General features: G+C 35.8%; 1 pseudogene; it reads left to right on the forward strand.

Annotated features, from left to right (window-relative positions):
* Positions 1-4,479: 4,479 nt before the first annotated feature.
* LOC140520388 (phosphatidylinositol-3,5-bisphosphate 3-phosphatase MTMR2 pseudogene) lies at positions 4,480-5,610 on the forward strand (annotated as a pseudogene).
* The last annotated feature ends 11,034 nt before the right edge of the window (positions 5,611-16,644 follow it).

Here is a 16,644-nt window from a genome sequence, read left to right on the forward strand (position 1 = left end):
ATCACTTGGGGAATGGCTGAGCAAGTAGTGATTTATGGATGAGATGGAATATTATTGTGCTACAACAAGTAATGAAGAGGATGGTTTCAGAGAAACCCATGAAGAAAATATGTAGACTGAAATGAGTAAAGTTGGAACAATCTAAAAAAAACTATTAAGAATACACAAAGATAAGCCATTGTATAAAAGCTAGGTACTGCGATCAACACAATGACTGACCACAATTCCCAAAGATTTGAAATGAAACAGGCATGCTATCCACATCCTGACTAAAAAGGTAACAGACTACAATGCAAAATTTTGGAGGTATTTTTTTTTTTTTGGACTATGATCTGTATAAGAATTTTCTTTGCTTGACTATACAAGTTTCTAACATTTTTTGTTTGTTTTCTTTCTTTCAAAAGTATATTTTACATAGATTAAATGATTTGATTTTAAGATAACTAAAACATTACCATTTCTCTTTCAAAATGGTTTCCATCTTTTTTGATTAATTTTGAAAATCATCAATGAGATCTTCATTTCCCTTAGTTAACCCTAAAAACAATCTTAATGAAAGTGTCCTTAGGATTGAAAACTGGTTTATTCATTCAATTAAATTAGATGTAACAAAATAAACATTTATTAAAATAACTATGCCATGTGCAAAGCAAGGCAGCTTAGCACTGTGGACAGAGTTCTGCACTTAGTTTCACAAAGGCCGGGGCTCAAATATCCTATTACTGACACTACCTGCATGATCTCTATTAAATTACTCAAGTAATTCCTAACTGAAGAATTGTTAGTGCTGAAGAAATCATAACTCTTTTAGGTATTTCCCAGGTTAAAAGCACTCTGAAAACCCTTCAGAAAAGTAAGGAAGAAAAATGAAATCAAGTGTTCTTGTAGTACTTCCCACCCTAGTGAGAAGGTTAGAGTTGTTCTTCTCAGGGGCTGAAATGTAAGTGATTTAAAAGGACAGACAACAATGATTAAGCATGGTGCCAGGTAGATAGTTATTGTTGTGTTCGTCCTTTGTTTTCAAAGAGAACCATGACATCAGGGAAATGATAACAGAACTTGAACTTGACTTTGTTTTGAATGAGCAAGGGCTGTGCAGGTCACCAGCCTCACTTCTCTTCCAGAGCCATCTGAATCCAGTGACCAGATATTCATCAGGAAGACTAGAAACAACAGGAAAGGAAAGGGAGGGGAGGGAAGAGGTGGGGGAGGGAAGAGAGAGGGGAGAGGAGGAGAGGGAAGGAAGAAGAAAGGGAAGGGAAGTCATGTTGTGAAAGATTAACTATATTTCCCTCCATCCTGTTCTGCCGCCCATTTATTCTATTCTCCCTTTTGACTTTGTCCCTACCCATAAGTGTTTACTTCTAATTACTCCCTCCTCCCATTTGCCCTCCCTTCTTTCATCCCTACCATGTCACACTTCATCCCTATTTTCCTGTAGCGTAAGACAGATTTTCATAACAAATTGAGTGTGCATGCTATTCCCTCCTTAAGCCAAATGTGATGAAAGGAAGCATCACTTTTTCCTTCTCACCTTCCCCCTTTAACCCTCCATTGAAAAAGTTTTTTCTTGCCTCTTTTATGAGAGATCATTTGTCCCATTCCATTTCTCCCTTTCTTCTCCCATTATATTTCTCTTAATTTTATTTTTCAGATATCATTCTTTCTTATTCAACTCACCCTGTGCCCTCTGACTCTCTGTCTCTCTCTGTGTCTCTCTGCATACATATATACATACATATATACACATATACATATACATATACATATATATAATATATATATATTATATATATATAATCCCTCCAACTACTCAAATACTGAGAAAAGTTTCAAGAGTTATAAATATTATCTTTCCATGTAGGAATATAAACATTTCAAATTTAGTAAGTCCCTTGTGATTTCTCCTTCCTGTTTACCTTTTCAGGCTTCTCTTGATTCTTGTGTTTGAAAATCAGTTTTTCTATTTATCTCTAGTCTTTTCTTCAAGAATGCTTGAAAGTCCTCTATTTCATTGAATGACCATTTATTCCCCTGAAGTATTGTACTCAGTTTTTCTGGGTGGATGATTTTTGGTTTTAATCCTAGTTCCTTTGACTTCTGGAATAACATATTCTAAGGCATTCAAGCTCTTAACGCAGAAGCTGCTAGATCTTGTGCTATCCTGATCATATTTCCACAATACTAGAATTGTTTCTTTCTGGCTGTTCACAATATTTTCTCCTTGACCTAAGAACTCTGAAATTTGGCTACAGTATTCCTAGGAGTTTTTTTCATTGGATATCTTTCAGGAGGTGATTGGTGAATTCTTTCCATTTGTATTTTACCCTCTGTTTCTAGAATATCAGGGCAATTTTCCTTGATAATTTTGTGAAAGGTGATATCTAGGTTCTTTTTTTTTTTTGATCATGGCTTTCAGGAAGTTCCATAATTTTAAATGATCTATCCTGTATCTATTTTCCAGGTCAGCTGTTTTTCCAATGAGATATTTCACATTGTCTTCTATTTTTTCATTCTTTTGGTTTTGTTTTGTAATTTCTTGGTTTCTCATAAAGTCATTAGTTTCCAACTACTCCATTCTAACTTAAAAAGAAATATTTTCTTCAGTGAGTTTTTGAATCTCCTTTTCCATTTGACTAATTCTGCTTTTTAAAGCATTCTTCTCCTCATTGATTTTTTTGGACCTCTTTTGCCATTTGGGTTAGTCTATTTTGAAAGGTGTTATTTTCTTCAGCATTTTTTGGGTCACCTTTAGCAAACTGTTGACTCTCTTTTCATGATTTTCTTGCATCACTCTCATTTCTGTTCCCAATTTTTTCTCCACCTCTCTTAACTTGACTTTCAAAATCCTTTTTGAGCTGTTCCATGGCCTGAGACCATTGCATATTTGTTTTGGAGGTTTTGGATACAGAAGTCTTGACTTTGATGTCTTCTTCTGTTGGTATGCATTGTTCTTCCTCATCCAAAAGGATGGAAGAAAATACCTGTTCACCAAGATAGTAACTTTGTATAACCTTATTTTTTCCCTTATTTCAGTGTTTTCCCAGCCTGTTACTTGACTTTTGAGTCCTTTGTCCAGTGGAGGGTATACTTTAGGGACCTCTTAGTTCTTAGTTCCTCCAAGGTGGCATAATCAAAGGAGATGAGTTTACTCCTCTCCTGGTCTACACTCTGGTCTGGAAGCAACCACAAGCTTTTCTGCTCAGGATCCTCTCCAAAGCCTCTACCAGCTCCACCATGCTAGGGCTCTTTCTCACCCCAGGGCCACCACTCAGGACTGAGACCCAGATCAACTGCTTGATTTCCCCAGGATCTTTAGGTTGAGGCCTCCAAAAATGGAGGCTGCTGCAAGAGTGGCTGCTGCTGCAAGAGTGGTTACTCCTGCCCTAAGCCCAGCACTAGGGCCTCACCCTGCTCCCTTCTCACTCAGGGGAAAGAGCTTTCCTACTGATCTTTGAAATTATCTTTGGCATTTATGGTTGAGGAATCTGGGAACCTCAGCTGCTGCCTGTGATTCCACACCCTGAAACCTGCTGCAGTCCTGTCACTGTCATGCTGCATAGCCAGGGCTGTGCTACCTTCTACTCTGAGTTCAGTAAGGTAGACCTTTCCTGTTGGCTTTCCAGGCTACCTTGGGCTAGAAATATCTTTGTCGTTTTGAGGCTTCTGCTTCTCTAGAATTTGTTTAGAGTCATTTTTTACAGATATTTTATGGGCTATGGGGAGAGAGCTAGAGCAGGTCTGTCTTTCTACTCCACCATCTTGGCTCCGTCCTCTACATTTTTTAGATATAAAACTAAATTTGATGCTTTAAAATCCTAATGCTATATACAAGAAAATGATGAAAAGATTCTCAAGATGAGCAAAATGAATCTAGTTTTATAAAGGAGACATCAGAGAATAATTCCTATTGTTGCTTTTGTGAGAATAGACTCACTCTGAATCATCTAGTTCAAAACACATGACTTGCAAATGGAAACTCAAGTGATGGATGATGCAGGCATTATGGTTCCAATTTCATAAATGAGGGAACTAAAAATCATGTAGTAAATTGGCTGGTGACTTGTGGGCAAACATGGCCACTTCCTGTCTGCAGACTGGAGGCTAGGGCTGACTGTGGCTCCTCCTGTCTGCTGCTGCTTTTGATGCCCAGTCTAGCCCTCTACCTGGCTCTGCCATGGAGAAGAGGTTCAGCTGCAAGAGCCTGGGCTCTCATCCCCAGGAACTGCAGCCACCCCATGTGGACTCGCTGTCCAGTACCTCCACCTCTCATTTTGACCACTCAGTATATTTAAAATCTACCTCTGTCACATCATCAAATTCTACTTCAATGTCTGCAGAGAACTTTTCTCCTGACTTTAGGGTCCTGAACGAGACCAACAAATTGGCAGAAATGGAAGAACCACCTTTGCTTCAAGGAGGAAATATTAAAGATGTTGCCAATGATGTTATTTATATATGCTCATTCACTGGTGCTGTATGAGGAACTTGGAACTGAAAAGAGTGGCATCTTTCAGAATTCATCCTGAAAATTAAGCAACAGTCACACAATGTAACCAGCCCATGGTTGGAGTGAGTGGAAAGAGAAGCAAAGAGGATAAAAAAAAAATCTTCAAGTTATTATTTTTAATGCTCAGTCCCATAAAATCTTCATTTTTGATGCATGACCAAGTGTTAATGCTATTACTAATAAGGCTAAGGGGGGTGATCATAATATTGAGGATGCTTATCAGAATGCAGAATTAATTTTTTCTGGATATACACAATATTCACATTATGAGGGAATCATTATGAAAGTTAAAAGACATTGTATACCTGAACATTGAGGAAATGCATTGGTTATCTATCTTGGAATCTACTCATTGGTTAGAACAGATTAAGCTCATACTTGCTTGGGCTCTTAGGATTGCTGACAAGGTAGAGTCAGGAAAACCTCTGTGGTGGTGCACTGCAGTGATAGATGGGATCGAACTTCTCAATTCACCTCCTTGACTGTGCTTATGCTGGACAGTTATTATCAAATGATCAGAGCATTTGAAATTCTTGTGGGAAAATATCGGTTGAGTTTGGACAACAATTTCAACTAAGAGTTGGCCATGGAGATAAGAACCATGAAGATGTAGACAGATCATTTGTTGCTCTTCAGTTTATTGAGTATGTCTGGCAGATGACAAGACAATTTCCCACAGCATTTTAATTCAGTCAATATTTTCTGATTACCACCTTGGACCACCTATACAGCTGTTTATTTGGGGCATTCCTATGTAGCAGTAAGTAGCAAAGAGGAAAAGAGAATCTCCCCAAAGGAACTGTATCACTGTGGTCCTATATAAATATCCAGTGTGAAGACTTGACTAATCCCCTATTTGTGAGCTGCTCCAATCATGTCCTTTAGCCAATAACTAGCATGTGTCACCTAGAGCTTTGGGTGGATATTACAGTAGAAGGAACCCACTGATGAATACACAGGAGCCCATCCACAATTGATATAAAGAACTTGTTGCTAAATGAGCAGAGCTTCAGAAAGTGGAGGAACTGCAGAGAGAAATCTCTACCTGCTCAGCCTTATCCTCAAAAAGGGCTAGTTTTCCTGTACAGACTGTCATATAAAAAGGCATTTCTTTTTGTCAAGGAAGAACTTTTATCACTGATTCCCTTATCACAGCAGTTTTTCTAGTAGAATGTCTTCTGAATTTAGAACCCATCTGAGAGAGTTCTCAGCAACTTTATTTATTATACCTCTCTCTAGAATGAATTAGTACTTTAATACTTCAAGTATCTTTTTTTAAATACCCCCCAAGCAATTACTTGATTGTATTTTGATAATGCTAGTTCTACCACAACACCTACAACATACCTAAATGCTCATGCCTGGATCCAGAATGGGAACAAGTTTGTTTTTAATAGGAAAATACTGCTTTGAAAATTCAACATTATCTAGTGGAAATAGAATGAAAGTCATTGGTACACATAGCAGAATGGATCAAAAGCAGTCTACTCCAGAAAATAATCAATTAGTAAGAATATCAAATGAACACAGATTTTAATGGCATCACAGGGATGGTGACACAGACATTAAGTAGGGATAGGCCAAAGAACTGCAACTTATTGAGTGAGTTTTTCCTGTCAGCAATAGTTGGCTTGTCCTTTTCTTTTGATCTTTTCTTTTGTCCATTTTTTTTTTTTTATAATGTGAAAGACCAAGTTTGAGTTTGTTATGGGATGGTAATAGTCACAAAGTATTAAACAATATTATTTCATTAGAATTGTCATGGTTCTAAAATGAGGTTTTATACAAAATATGATGGACTCTGAAGTTCAGTTAAATAACAACTCTTTAAATTTCACTTCATTTACCCACATCTCCTATCAGTTTTATTAAGTATATCAGAAATAGGATCATGAAAAGATTAAACTATTTGAATTTTGAAGAAACAAATCCATCCCCCTTTGGTTCTGATACTAATTTTTGTGTCAGTGGCAATAGCAAGGTAACTGGTAAGTGTAAAGCGACAGTCTGAAATTCTTGCTAGGACGACCCCCCCCACGCCCCAATTTCACGTACAAATAGTTTGTGAGATCAGTGATATACTCAAAGTTTATACCAAATACTTTACTACTTTTTTGCCATAATGAATCCAGTAATTCTGCTAAATGATTAAACCTACCAACCAAAGAAACTATTGTATGTAAAACATGTATTTTATTACAATTTTAATGTAAGGAAAGTTAACCTTGATTTCTTAGTTGATGTAGTAAGATTTCAGCACTGGCAGAAATACATGACTGCCTGCTGTCTACTTTACTAAGAGCCATGTATAATGTAATGTAATGTAACTAAAATAAACTTGATCTCCTTTAGGTCTTCAATCAAAACAGAATTTAACTGACTAAAAAAAGGAAGTAAAATGACTGGTCAATGGTTGCACGGAAACTATTGTAAAGCCAAGACTTCTGTCCACACATACAATGTTTTTTCTACAACAATGCTCAGTCTTTCTGCAGATTGACATGTTTGTTTTATGCCATTATATGGAGGGAGGTAATGGTTGAACACATCATTATATAGATGGAAATAGCCTGAACTGATATATATAATTTTTGTTCAAAATATTATAAGTTGTAAAGTAATAAATTGTTGTCCTGTTCCTGTTTGTTATGAGAATGAAATTGAATCAAAAAAAAATATTCATTGTCCTTTTGTTTCAAATGTGACCATGTTGAAATTTGGAGATGTGTTCATGCTGGACTAGGAACACTGGTGTGTGGAGAAGTCAGAGATATTAATCCAGATAACTCAGTCAAAAGAATAAAACCTAGAACAGGAGAAAGTGAATTGGGTAGGCTGTCTTCAGGGCATAAAAATATACATGATTTTCAACATAAAGCAATGGAAAACAACTGAGAAAACAAAATTAACAATGGCCACTTTTCAGGATATTTGAACAAGACCACCTCTAACATTGTTTTTAGGTGTGAGATTCTGTAATTCCTACATTCTCCTGACATGATGAACCATTGAAAAACAAGACATATCTCAGGCAGCAAACATTTTATGGCTTTTATTGTAGCAGATTTAAAGGACTTCTTATCTGGGCCATGATCAGATAAGATTCCAGCATAAGAAAATCTGTATGCTACAGAGATGGTAAATAATGATTATAATGTTGGCATCTTTTGCTATGAGCCTCAGAAGATGCATTTTTTCTTCTGGGACCAGTCAAGCTTGAGATTTAAGATGAACTAATTTGTTATGTACATATTTGTAGGGGAATTGTATAACCCTTCTACTCAGTTCAAAGGTAAATAAACCAGTTATGATCAAATGAGTGAATGTTGAAATAAGTTTCCAGATGGAGCATTTTGTCCACCAAAAAGAAAAAAAAAAGATAATCAGCATTTTGTTTAGCAACAGAGGTTTAATTATGCTAGTTAATCTAGGAGGTGAAAATGAAGGGGTAAGGTCTTATGACGAATTAAAATTGATTGACTATAGAAAATGTCTTTGAATTGAAGAAATAACTTGACCTTTGAAGCCTTCAGATTAATAAATCTTCCTTTAAAAATACTATTTTCTCTTGAGGAAGTTTGATTGATCTCTCTTAAGCATGCTGTCAGCAAAATGTTATAATTTTCCAATAATTTGGACATAGCTCATCTAGAGACAAAGATTGTTCAGAGAGAGATAGGGAAAAGTTATTTGCAACCTCAGGTGAAGGCAAGGAATAATTTTTAATTTATATGCAAAACAACAATTTAGAAAACACATCACAATACTTACCACCCATTCCTTCTAGTTCAATTAGTTTATTAAAAATTAATCAACACACATGCCTACAAGATTGTCTTAGAAGAAGCACTATCCTTTGAGCGCAGTGTTAGTACTTCCTCATGGAGCCAACTTTTAACCATATGAGTTGCCTGGCAGGCTTGAAATCACGCAAAAGAGGTATGTTGTCTCTGGAAAAATGCAATAAATTATGAATCTTTTGGGATATAACCACAGTCAAATTATTAAAAGATTATCTGGGACAGATTCATGAAGACTCACACTAAATGGCTCCAGGCATGATATCCAAGCATGCCAGGGTGTTAATATTTAAGGATCTTATTGATCTCACTTTACTTTGAATTCTTTTGAAAGATGAGGTTTTGTATGATTGTATGTGGGGGGAGTAAACAAGAAATTACATTGCTGTTATGTTAATTACTCTCCCAAAGCCTGAGGGACTCCATTTTCCTTACCACTGTGCTCCATAACGATAAAAATAGATTTGAACCTACACATAAACTTACATATTTACATACACACCTTATGGGGTTCAATGATTTAAATTAAACATAAACAGGGAAAAACATTCCAGATTATATACATGAGAAACCATGATTTAAAAGATAAAGCAAAGTATTCTTTTGGTCTGTTTCCTTTTGAATCATGGCTAATATGGAAACGTATGGAAACGTTTTACATGATTGCACATGTATAATCTATAGCAAAGTGTTTACTTTCTCATGGAGAGGGAAGGGAAAGAAAAGAGATAATTTGGAACTCAAGATTTAAAAAAAATTAATGTTAAAAATCAGTTTTTGTGTGTAAATGAGATAAAATAAAAATGTAGAAAAATTATCTTGTTTAGTAATGTTGCCAATGTACTCTTCTGATAATCACCAGCATAAAATAGGGGCTTATAGGATTTTCAGGGAGGACTAACACCCCTGGTATAAGGGCTTGCTGAGCCCTTTTCAGGGCTGTTCACCTTTGATGTTCACCTTTTACCCGACTCTCACCTGCAGCTCCAAGAAGATGTAGTAAACAGCAGTCACTTTCCCGTAAAACTGTCTTGGCAGTTTTAAAGCAGGTTGAGGGTAACTGATAGGCCTAAAACTCATCAGTGAGGTAGGGTCATGGCTACCCCAAGTATATGAAGACTGATCTCAGTGGAATGGGTAGATGAAAACAATTTGTTCCAATAGCCATGAAGATAGCTGATGCAGAAGCTGTAGAGCCCTTAGAGTTTTGTTACACATTGATGATGCCGAGGTACTCTATTGAATCTGGGACCATCATCAGTTGTCCTGACTTTTGTCTTGCCACTGGACTTCAATGACTCTGCAAGACAGAATGATGCTGCTAACTGCGGAACTCTGGTCTACTTAAATCCAAGTCACACATAAGGCAAAACATCATCCCATGATGTCATTGATCCTTCTCAAAAGAAAAGGATGAATTATGACAAATGAACAATAGTACGGAATATGTTTGTTTGCAATAACTTCAGGTTTGAAGCTTACAACTCAGATATTCCATCATATCTATGAGCCCACCAGTGTCAAAATTCTCTCTATTGATAGAGACCATAAGCCATCTGTCAGACAATCTGGAGAAACTTTTGTCCACGTCGTCCCATAAGTTTGTCAAAGTGTTGGATATCTTTGTCATTTTCTACAGATATCTTGAACCCTAGAAAAGTTTTGACTGTCTGCTCATCATTTTCTGAACCTGTCACATGATTAATTGTGCTTCTCTTCCTTTCAAACAGCATCTAGATGTATTTCTTTCTTTCTTTTTTTTTTTTTACTATCGTTCCTTTGAAGATCTTTGTTCATTAGCCTTGGTAACCTGCTCGTACTCATCATATGCCTCTCTGTGTGATCTTAATTATTAATTCTTTGGACACTGTTACATTCCCTCATTCTCTACCATACAACAATATTCATACAATTTTGTTGAAAAAATTACAGCTTTCATAGGAAGTTTAGAATCATAAAAGGAGCTTCACAATGTTTTGAAGACAACTCAACCTGTTTTGGTCATTGTTTCTGATGTGGTCCAAATACTTGATAAGTTTTATCTATCCTGATATAAAGAAACATGAACTTTTAAGTTTTCCCGCGAATACTTCTTCATTCCCAGTACTTAGCATAGTGCCTAATATATGACATGTGCTCAATAAATATCTGTTATTGATTCATTATAAAAGTGAAATGATTTTTTTAATATCTAGGAAAAGAACTGTTATTGATATGGTAATAATCTTTAAATCTTCGTAAAGTGTAGCAAAAGACTATTCAAGTGAAAGATAAAAATTAGTAAAAATATGTTATTATTAATAATAATAAAATTAGAAAATGATGGTGGTGATGAAGCAGCCATGGTGTTCACTGGAAAAAAACGGATTCTAAATTATTTAAGTAAGTAGATTTTTAAAAGGGAAAATGGATAATGGCAAAAAAATAACAAATTTATCCAGAATTTTAACTATTCCCATAAAACATGCTTTCCCAATAAAATTGTCATGTTCTTTACATTTTAGAGTTTTAAAGATTTCTCTTTACCAATAAGATATTCAGTGATATGTGGTCACTTAGCATGTGGCAGAGATAGGACATGGACCTCTGTCTGCCTGACTATAAGGATTAGTACCAACTATGCCAAAACACTTTTCAAATATTAAAGTGCTATAATAGTAAGAAATGATAATGATTTTCTCCAACTGATAAATGGTTAAAGGATATGAAAAAGGCAGTTTTTAGAAGAAGAAATTAAAACTACCTATAGTCATATGAAAAAGTACTTTAAATAACTATTGATTACAGAAATTCAAACCAAAACTTCTCTGAGGTATTGCATCACACATATCAGACTTGTTAACATGACAAAATAGGATAACAATAAATATTAGAGCAAATATGGGAAAAATTGGAACACCAACATATTGCTGGTGGAGTAGTGAACTGATCCAAGCATTCTGGAGAACAGTTTGGAATTATTCCCAAAGAGTCGTTAAACTGTGCATGTCCTATAATTCAGCAATACCACTACTAGGTCTTTAACCCGAAAAGAACATAAAAAAGTGAAAGGACCCATGGATAGAAAACAAATATTCAAAGCTCTTTTGTGGTGGCAAAGAATTGGGAATTGAGAGGATGCCCATCAATTGGTAAATGACTGAACTAATCATGGTATATGAATGTAATAGAATGCTATCATTCCATAAGAAATGGTGAGCAGGCAGACTTCAAAAAACCTGGAAAGTTTGTATGATCTGATGGTGAGTGAAATGAGCAGAATTAGTAGAACACTGTACATATTAACTGCAATATTGCGCAATGACCAAGTTTGTTGGATTTAATTTTTCTGAGCAAATCTATGATCTAACACAATTCCAAAAGATTCATGAAAGAAAAATGCTATCCACAACCAGAGAAAGAATCGGAATGTAGATTGAAGCATTTTATTTTCTCTTTTTGCTATTTTTGTTGTTGTTTCATTGTCTTTCTCAAGTTTTTGTCTCTTTGGTTCTGATTCTTCTTTACAACATGAGTAATGTGGAAATATGTTTGATATGATCATATTTGTATAGTCTATATCAGATTGCATGCCATCTTGAGAAGAGGAGAGGGAGAGTGGAGGAAGGAGAGAAAATTAGAATTCAAAATCTTATAAAAGCAAATGTTGAAAATTAAAAATAAACAAATAAAATTTGAAAATAATGATGATTAATGATGCTGATTATGATAATGATAATGATGAAATTTGTTAGGTCTTATAATGAAGCAACATGCTCTCAAATTCTGATTTCTACCCAATCCCTAATTCTGCATGATCTCCAAGTTTGGCTCCCTGAACTCCACTAGAAGGAAGTTAGGATGAATCATTAACCACAGAAAATTGGGCAGTTCTGATAAAGCTGTCTCTCACAAAATCATCATGCACTTTCCATCTCCACTTTCGCTTGATTTCAACTTTAGGGAACAAGATGCTCCCCCAAGGATAAGCTTCAAATGCCACTATTGTGGGACTAACTCAGCATTGAATAGTCAACACTTAGTAGTACAATCTTCTCACAAGCCTCCTCTTCCTCTCCCATCTGATTAGAGGATTACAGGGTGGAGCACTGATCTCCCAAAATTTTGCTTTATAGAGGGCAAAATTTAGACTTTTTGGATTTTCCATGTATTTTCCATGTGCTTGGTTTCAATTCCACCAAATAAAATGCCCCAGTTCCAGGTTTCCCCTGGTGCCTCCTTTCTAGCTTTCTTTTGTCTATCATCTTCCACTCTATTGCTTCTTGAAGGCAGTAACTTCCTTTTCCTTATTTATGTCACCAGTGATTAGCACAATGCTTGTATATAGGCACTTGTGAGTGTGTTCACCCTTCGTTGCCGAAGAAGACCATGTCATCAGAGAAATAATGACATGACTTGCACTTGACTTTGTTTTTTGAGTGAGGGAGGGCTGTGTAGGTCACCAGCCTCACTTCTCCTCCAGAGCCATCTGAAGCCAGTGACCAGATATTCATTGGGATGACTGGAGAGCACCCAGGATGAGGCAATTGAGGTTAAGTGACTTGCCCAAGGTCACACAGCTAGTGAGTGTCAAGTGTTTGAGGTGAGATTTGAACTCAGGTCCTCCTGACTCCTGCACTGGTGCACTATCCACTGCATCTTTTCCAACATGTTCTTGGCTGAGCTATGTGACTATTTGATTCCATGGAAATGAGGAATCCACAAGCATTTATCAAGTTTGACCTATTTTCTATCCAATATACTAAGCAATACAAAGATTAAAGTTCCTGCCTTCAAACTACTTTTATTCATATACATGTGTTTATTTGTGTGCATGTATGTATGTGTAGACATGTACATATATGCATACATATGTGTGTATACATACGTGTGTGTACAGACATATACCTATATATTTATCTGTACTCTTGTTTAAATAAGTCTCTCTAGTAGACACTAAAGAAATGTTTGCTGTTTCTTGAGAGTGCAAATGGGATGTTATGAAAAGAAGTTTATGCTGACACTGTGGATTAGTTGAAAAATCTCTATTACATGTTGTTCCTTCTGGAGTCAAGGAGAAGGTATATATTTTATCAATGTTTATAATGAATCCATGGAAACAAAAGAAAGGGTGATCTTATGAAATTTCTTCCCCTTCGAACTAATGTGATGTTACTAAAAAAAAAAAAAACTTTCTTAAGAGAATTGTCTAGAATTTGTCAGGACCTGGCAAGTACAATGCATTCTTGTAAGATTGTCATATATGGTTATTAGGAGAGGAAAAAGAAAGGTCTAATATTATGATTAAGCTTATTTCTTAATACAACGAATTTGTACATAAAAGAGAATGTAAAGAAAATTCTTAAGAAACTTATCAATGCCCAGACGGAACTAAAAGAGATCAGACTGATCTTACCATTGCCAGTCATCTTCTCTTATACTGAGGTATTGATATGACTCCAAGTGTGATCCTTCTTATGGCCAAATATTCTAGTAATTGGCATTTATGTCATAATTAATTAAATGTCTGCAGTTAATAAATTATATATGAAGCAATATTGATAATTAGTATATGGAAAAGTGAGTAATTGCTAATGAGAAACAATTACTGGTTAAGAACTTGGTATGCATATTCAAGCTAATTAGTTAATTAGTGAAGAGGTAGAAGTTTTATGAAATAAAACTATTCAAGTATGCTCCTGGATTGCTTTAAAGCACTACAAGAAGAAGAAGAAGAAGAAGAAGAAGAAGAAGAAGAAGAAGAGGAAGAAGAGGAAGAGGAAGAAGAGGAAGAACAAGAACAAGAACAAGAACAAGAACAAGAACAACAAGAACAAGAACAAGAACAACAAGAACAAGAAGAACAAAAAGAAGAACAAGAAGAAGAACAAGAAGAAGAAGAACAAGAACAAGAAGAACAAGAAGAAGAAGAAGATGATGAGGATGATGATGATGATCATGATGATCATGATCATGATCATGATCATGATTGTGCATGCGTATGTAAGATGTGTGGAATTATCTTAACTTTATTTGACCCAGCTATATAAAGGAGATAAACCTTTTTAATCTCTTAAAATAATGTATAAAAATTAATAGTAGGTAGTTTCAGAAGGAAAAGCACAAGCAGATAAAGCTGTTAAGAACTAATTCAAGTGGAAGATGGCAGTTTAGTTGAATCTTAAAACAAAGCAGGAATTTCAAGAAGTAGAGGTGAGAGAATAGTGCATTCTAGTCATAGGGAACAACCAAGGCACAGGAACAGAAATAGGAGATAACAGAATACAATGTATGGCAAAAAGCAAAGATGATAGTATGACTGAATTGGAGAGGGAAAGAAGGAAATAAATATAAGAATATTGGAAAGGTAGGATGGGTCATACTTGTGACAATGTCTAGTAGATAAGCTTATACTTCTTATGACAACTATTACTATTGCTATAACTCAGTAGATCTTGGTTGGCTATATACACATGATATACATATGTGTGTATTTATATATACATTAATATGTAGTAATCATGAGTCAGAAAGATTCATGTACCTGAGTTCAAATCTGACCTAAGACACTTATTAGCTGAATAACCCTGTTTTCCTCAGTTTCCTCAAGTATAAAATGAGCTAGAGAAGAAAATGGCAAACCACTCCAGTATCTTTGCCAAGAAAACCCCCAATAGGGTCACAAAGAGACAAACATGACTGAAATGATTCAATAACAACATTGCATATAGAGTATATACATATCTGTAATGAATGTGTGTAAGTGTGTTATGCATCATGGAAAATACACTAAGGTCTCTGGTAGCTGAAGTTCCATTCAGAATTCCATTCAAAAGTACTTCATCCCTTTAATTTGCCTTGCCATTCTTTCTAATAACCCTTGACAGGTCAATTTTCTTTATAGATCACTTTGATCCATGCAAAGCCTTTCTTTCAAACAAGCTTTTCTCAAGGTATATCACAATTTTCTTGCCCCTTACTAGATACCAGCTGGGAGCCACAGTCAATATAAATTTTATGTCATGTCTCTGTATCTATGTGAGCTTCTAAATATGGATTTCCTTATTGAAAAATTTATAAGCATCTGGTTTATTATTTGTCTAATTGTTCTTCCATTTTATAAAATGTCAGGATTAGATTTCGAGAAACAAATTAGTATATGAAACAAAGAAATATTTTTTTTTCAATTTCTTATGCTTTCAATATACAGATATAGTCTTCAAATATCCCCAGGTCTTGATATTTTTACCCCAATATTTTAGTTTAAAAAGATATTTCTTATTTACAGTACCTGTATACTGTTTATTCTAAAATAGCAATCAACTAATGAACCTAATTGCCTCTTAGGAAAAATATTTGTTAAGGTGGCATAGTAAAATCATTAGCTGAATAAATATCACTCCCCCTTAAAGCTGAGGCTCACTGTCCCACCAATAGACAGAGCATCCATGGGAAGAGTGACCTTATAATAAGAGTGCAAAAGTAGCAAGGCACTTGTGTGGAATACCCAGTGCTTAATATTTTGGTGACTTGAAGGCATTTCTCACTTTATAGTATCCTCTATCTTCCCTGGTGTGCAGTGTCCTTCATGAGTGACTTTCCCAGCTGGACTCCCAAATTCTATTTCTTTCTATGTTCCAACACTCTTCTCTACTTCTACGGATCAATTTTCTTAAAGTTGTTTCTACTTTGGCATGAGTTTCTCTTTTGTATCCTTATCTTTCTAGCATCTGTTCAATTATGAATGCACTATCTCATAATAATTCAGTTCCTACCTTTCAAAACTACATGGTTGATGGGGAAGGGTATAGAAATGACTTTCCATGACCTCCATAGGTTGCTATCATTTAGGAATCTCTCACTCTCAATTCTGCACATGCTGTAGCTTCTTGGAGCCACAGGTGAGAGTTAGGTGGAACCCGTGGACACCAAAGGACCTGAAAGTCTACAGAGTTGTTGTGCTGACCCTCATTGTTGTATGCCTGTGAAACATGGACAGTCTACCAATGTCATGCCAGGAAACTGAATCACTTCCATTTGAAGTGTCTTAGGAAGATTCTGAGGATCACCTAGCAGGAGAAGTTGCCAGATACTGAGGTACTTGCTGTAACTAAACTGCCAAGTATTCAAACTATGCTTCAGAGAGCACAGCTCCAATGGACTGGCCATTGTTGTTCGAATGCAAAATGCGTGCTTGGCAAAAAGACTATTTTATGGAGAATTGGCATGGGGCAGTCACTCACATAGTGGTCAGAAGAAGCGATACAAGGACACTCTCAAGGTCTCTCTCAAGAACTTTGAATTTGACTGTGCGTCATGGGAGACACTGGCACAAGACTGCTCAGCATGATGTGC

This window comes from Notamacropus eugenii, chromosome 1 (assembly GCF_028372415.1).
Source record: "Notamacropus eugenii isolate mMacEug1 chromosome 1, mMacEug1.pri_v2, whole genome shotgun sequence".
Lineage (NCBI taxonomy): Eukaryota > Metazoa > Chordata > Mammalia > Diprotodontia > Macropodidae > Notamacropus > Notamacropus eugenii.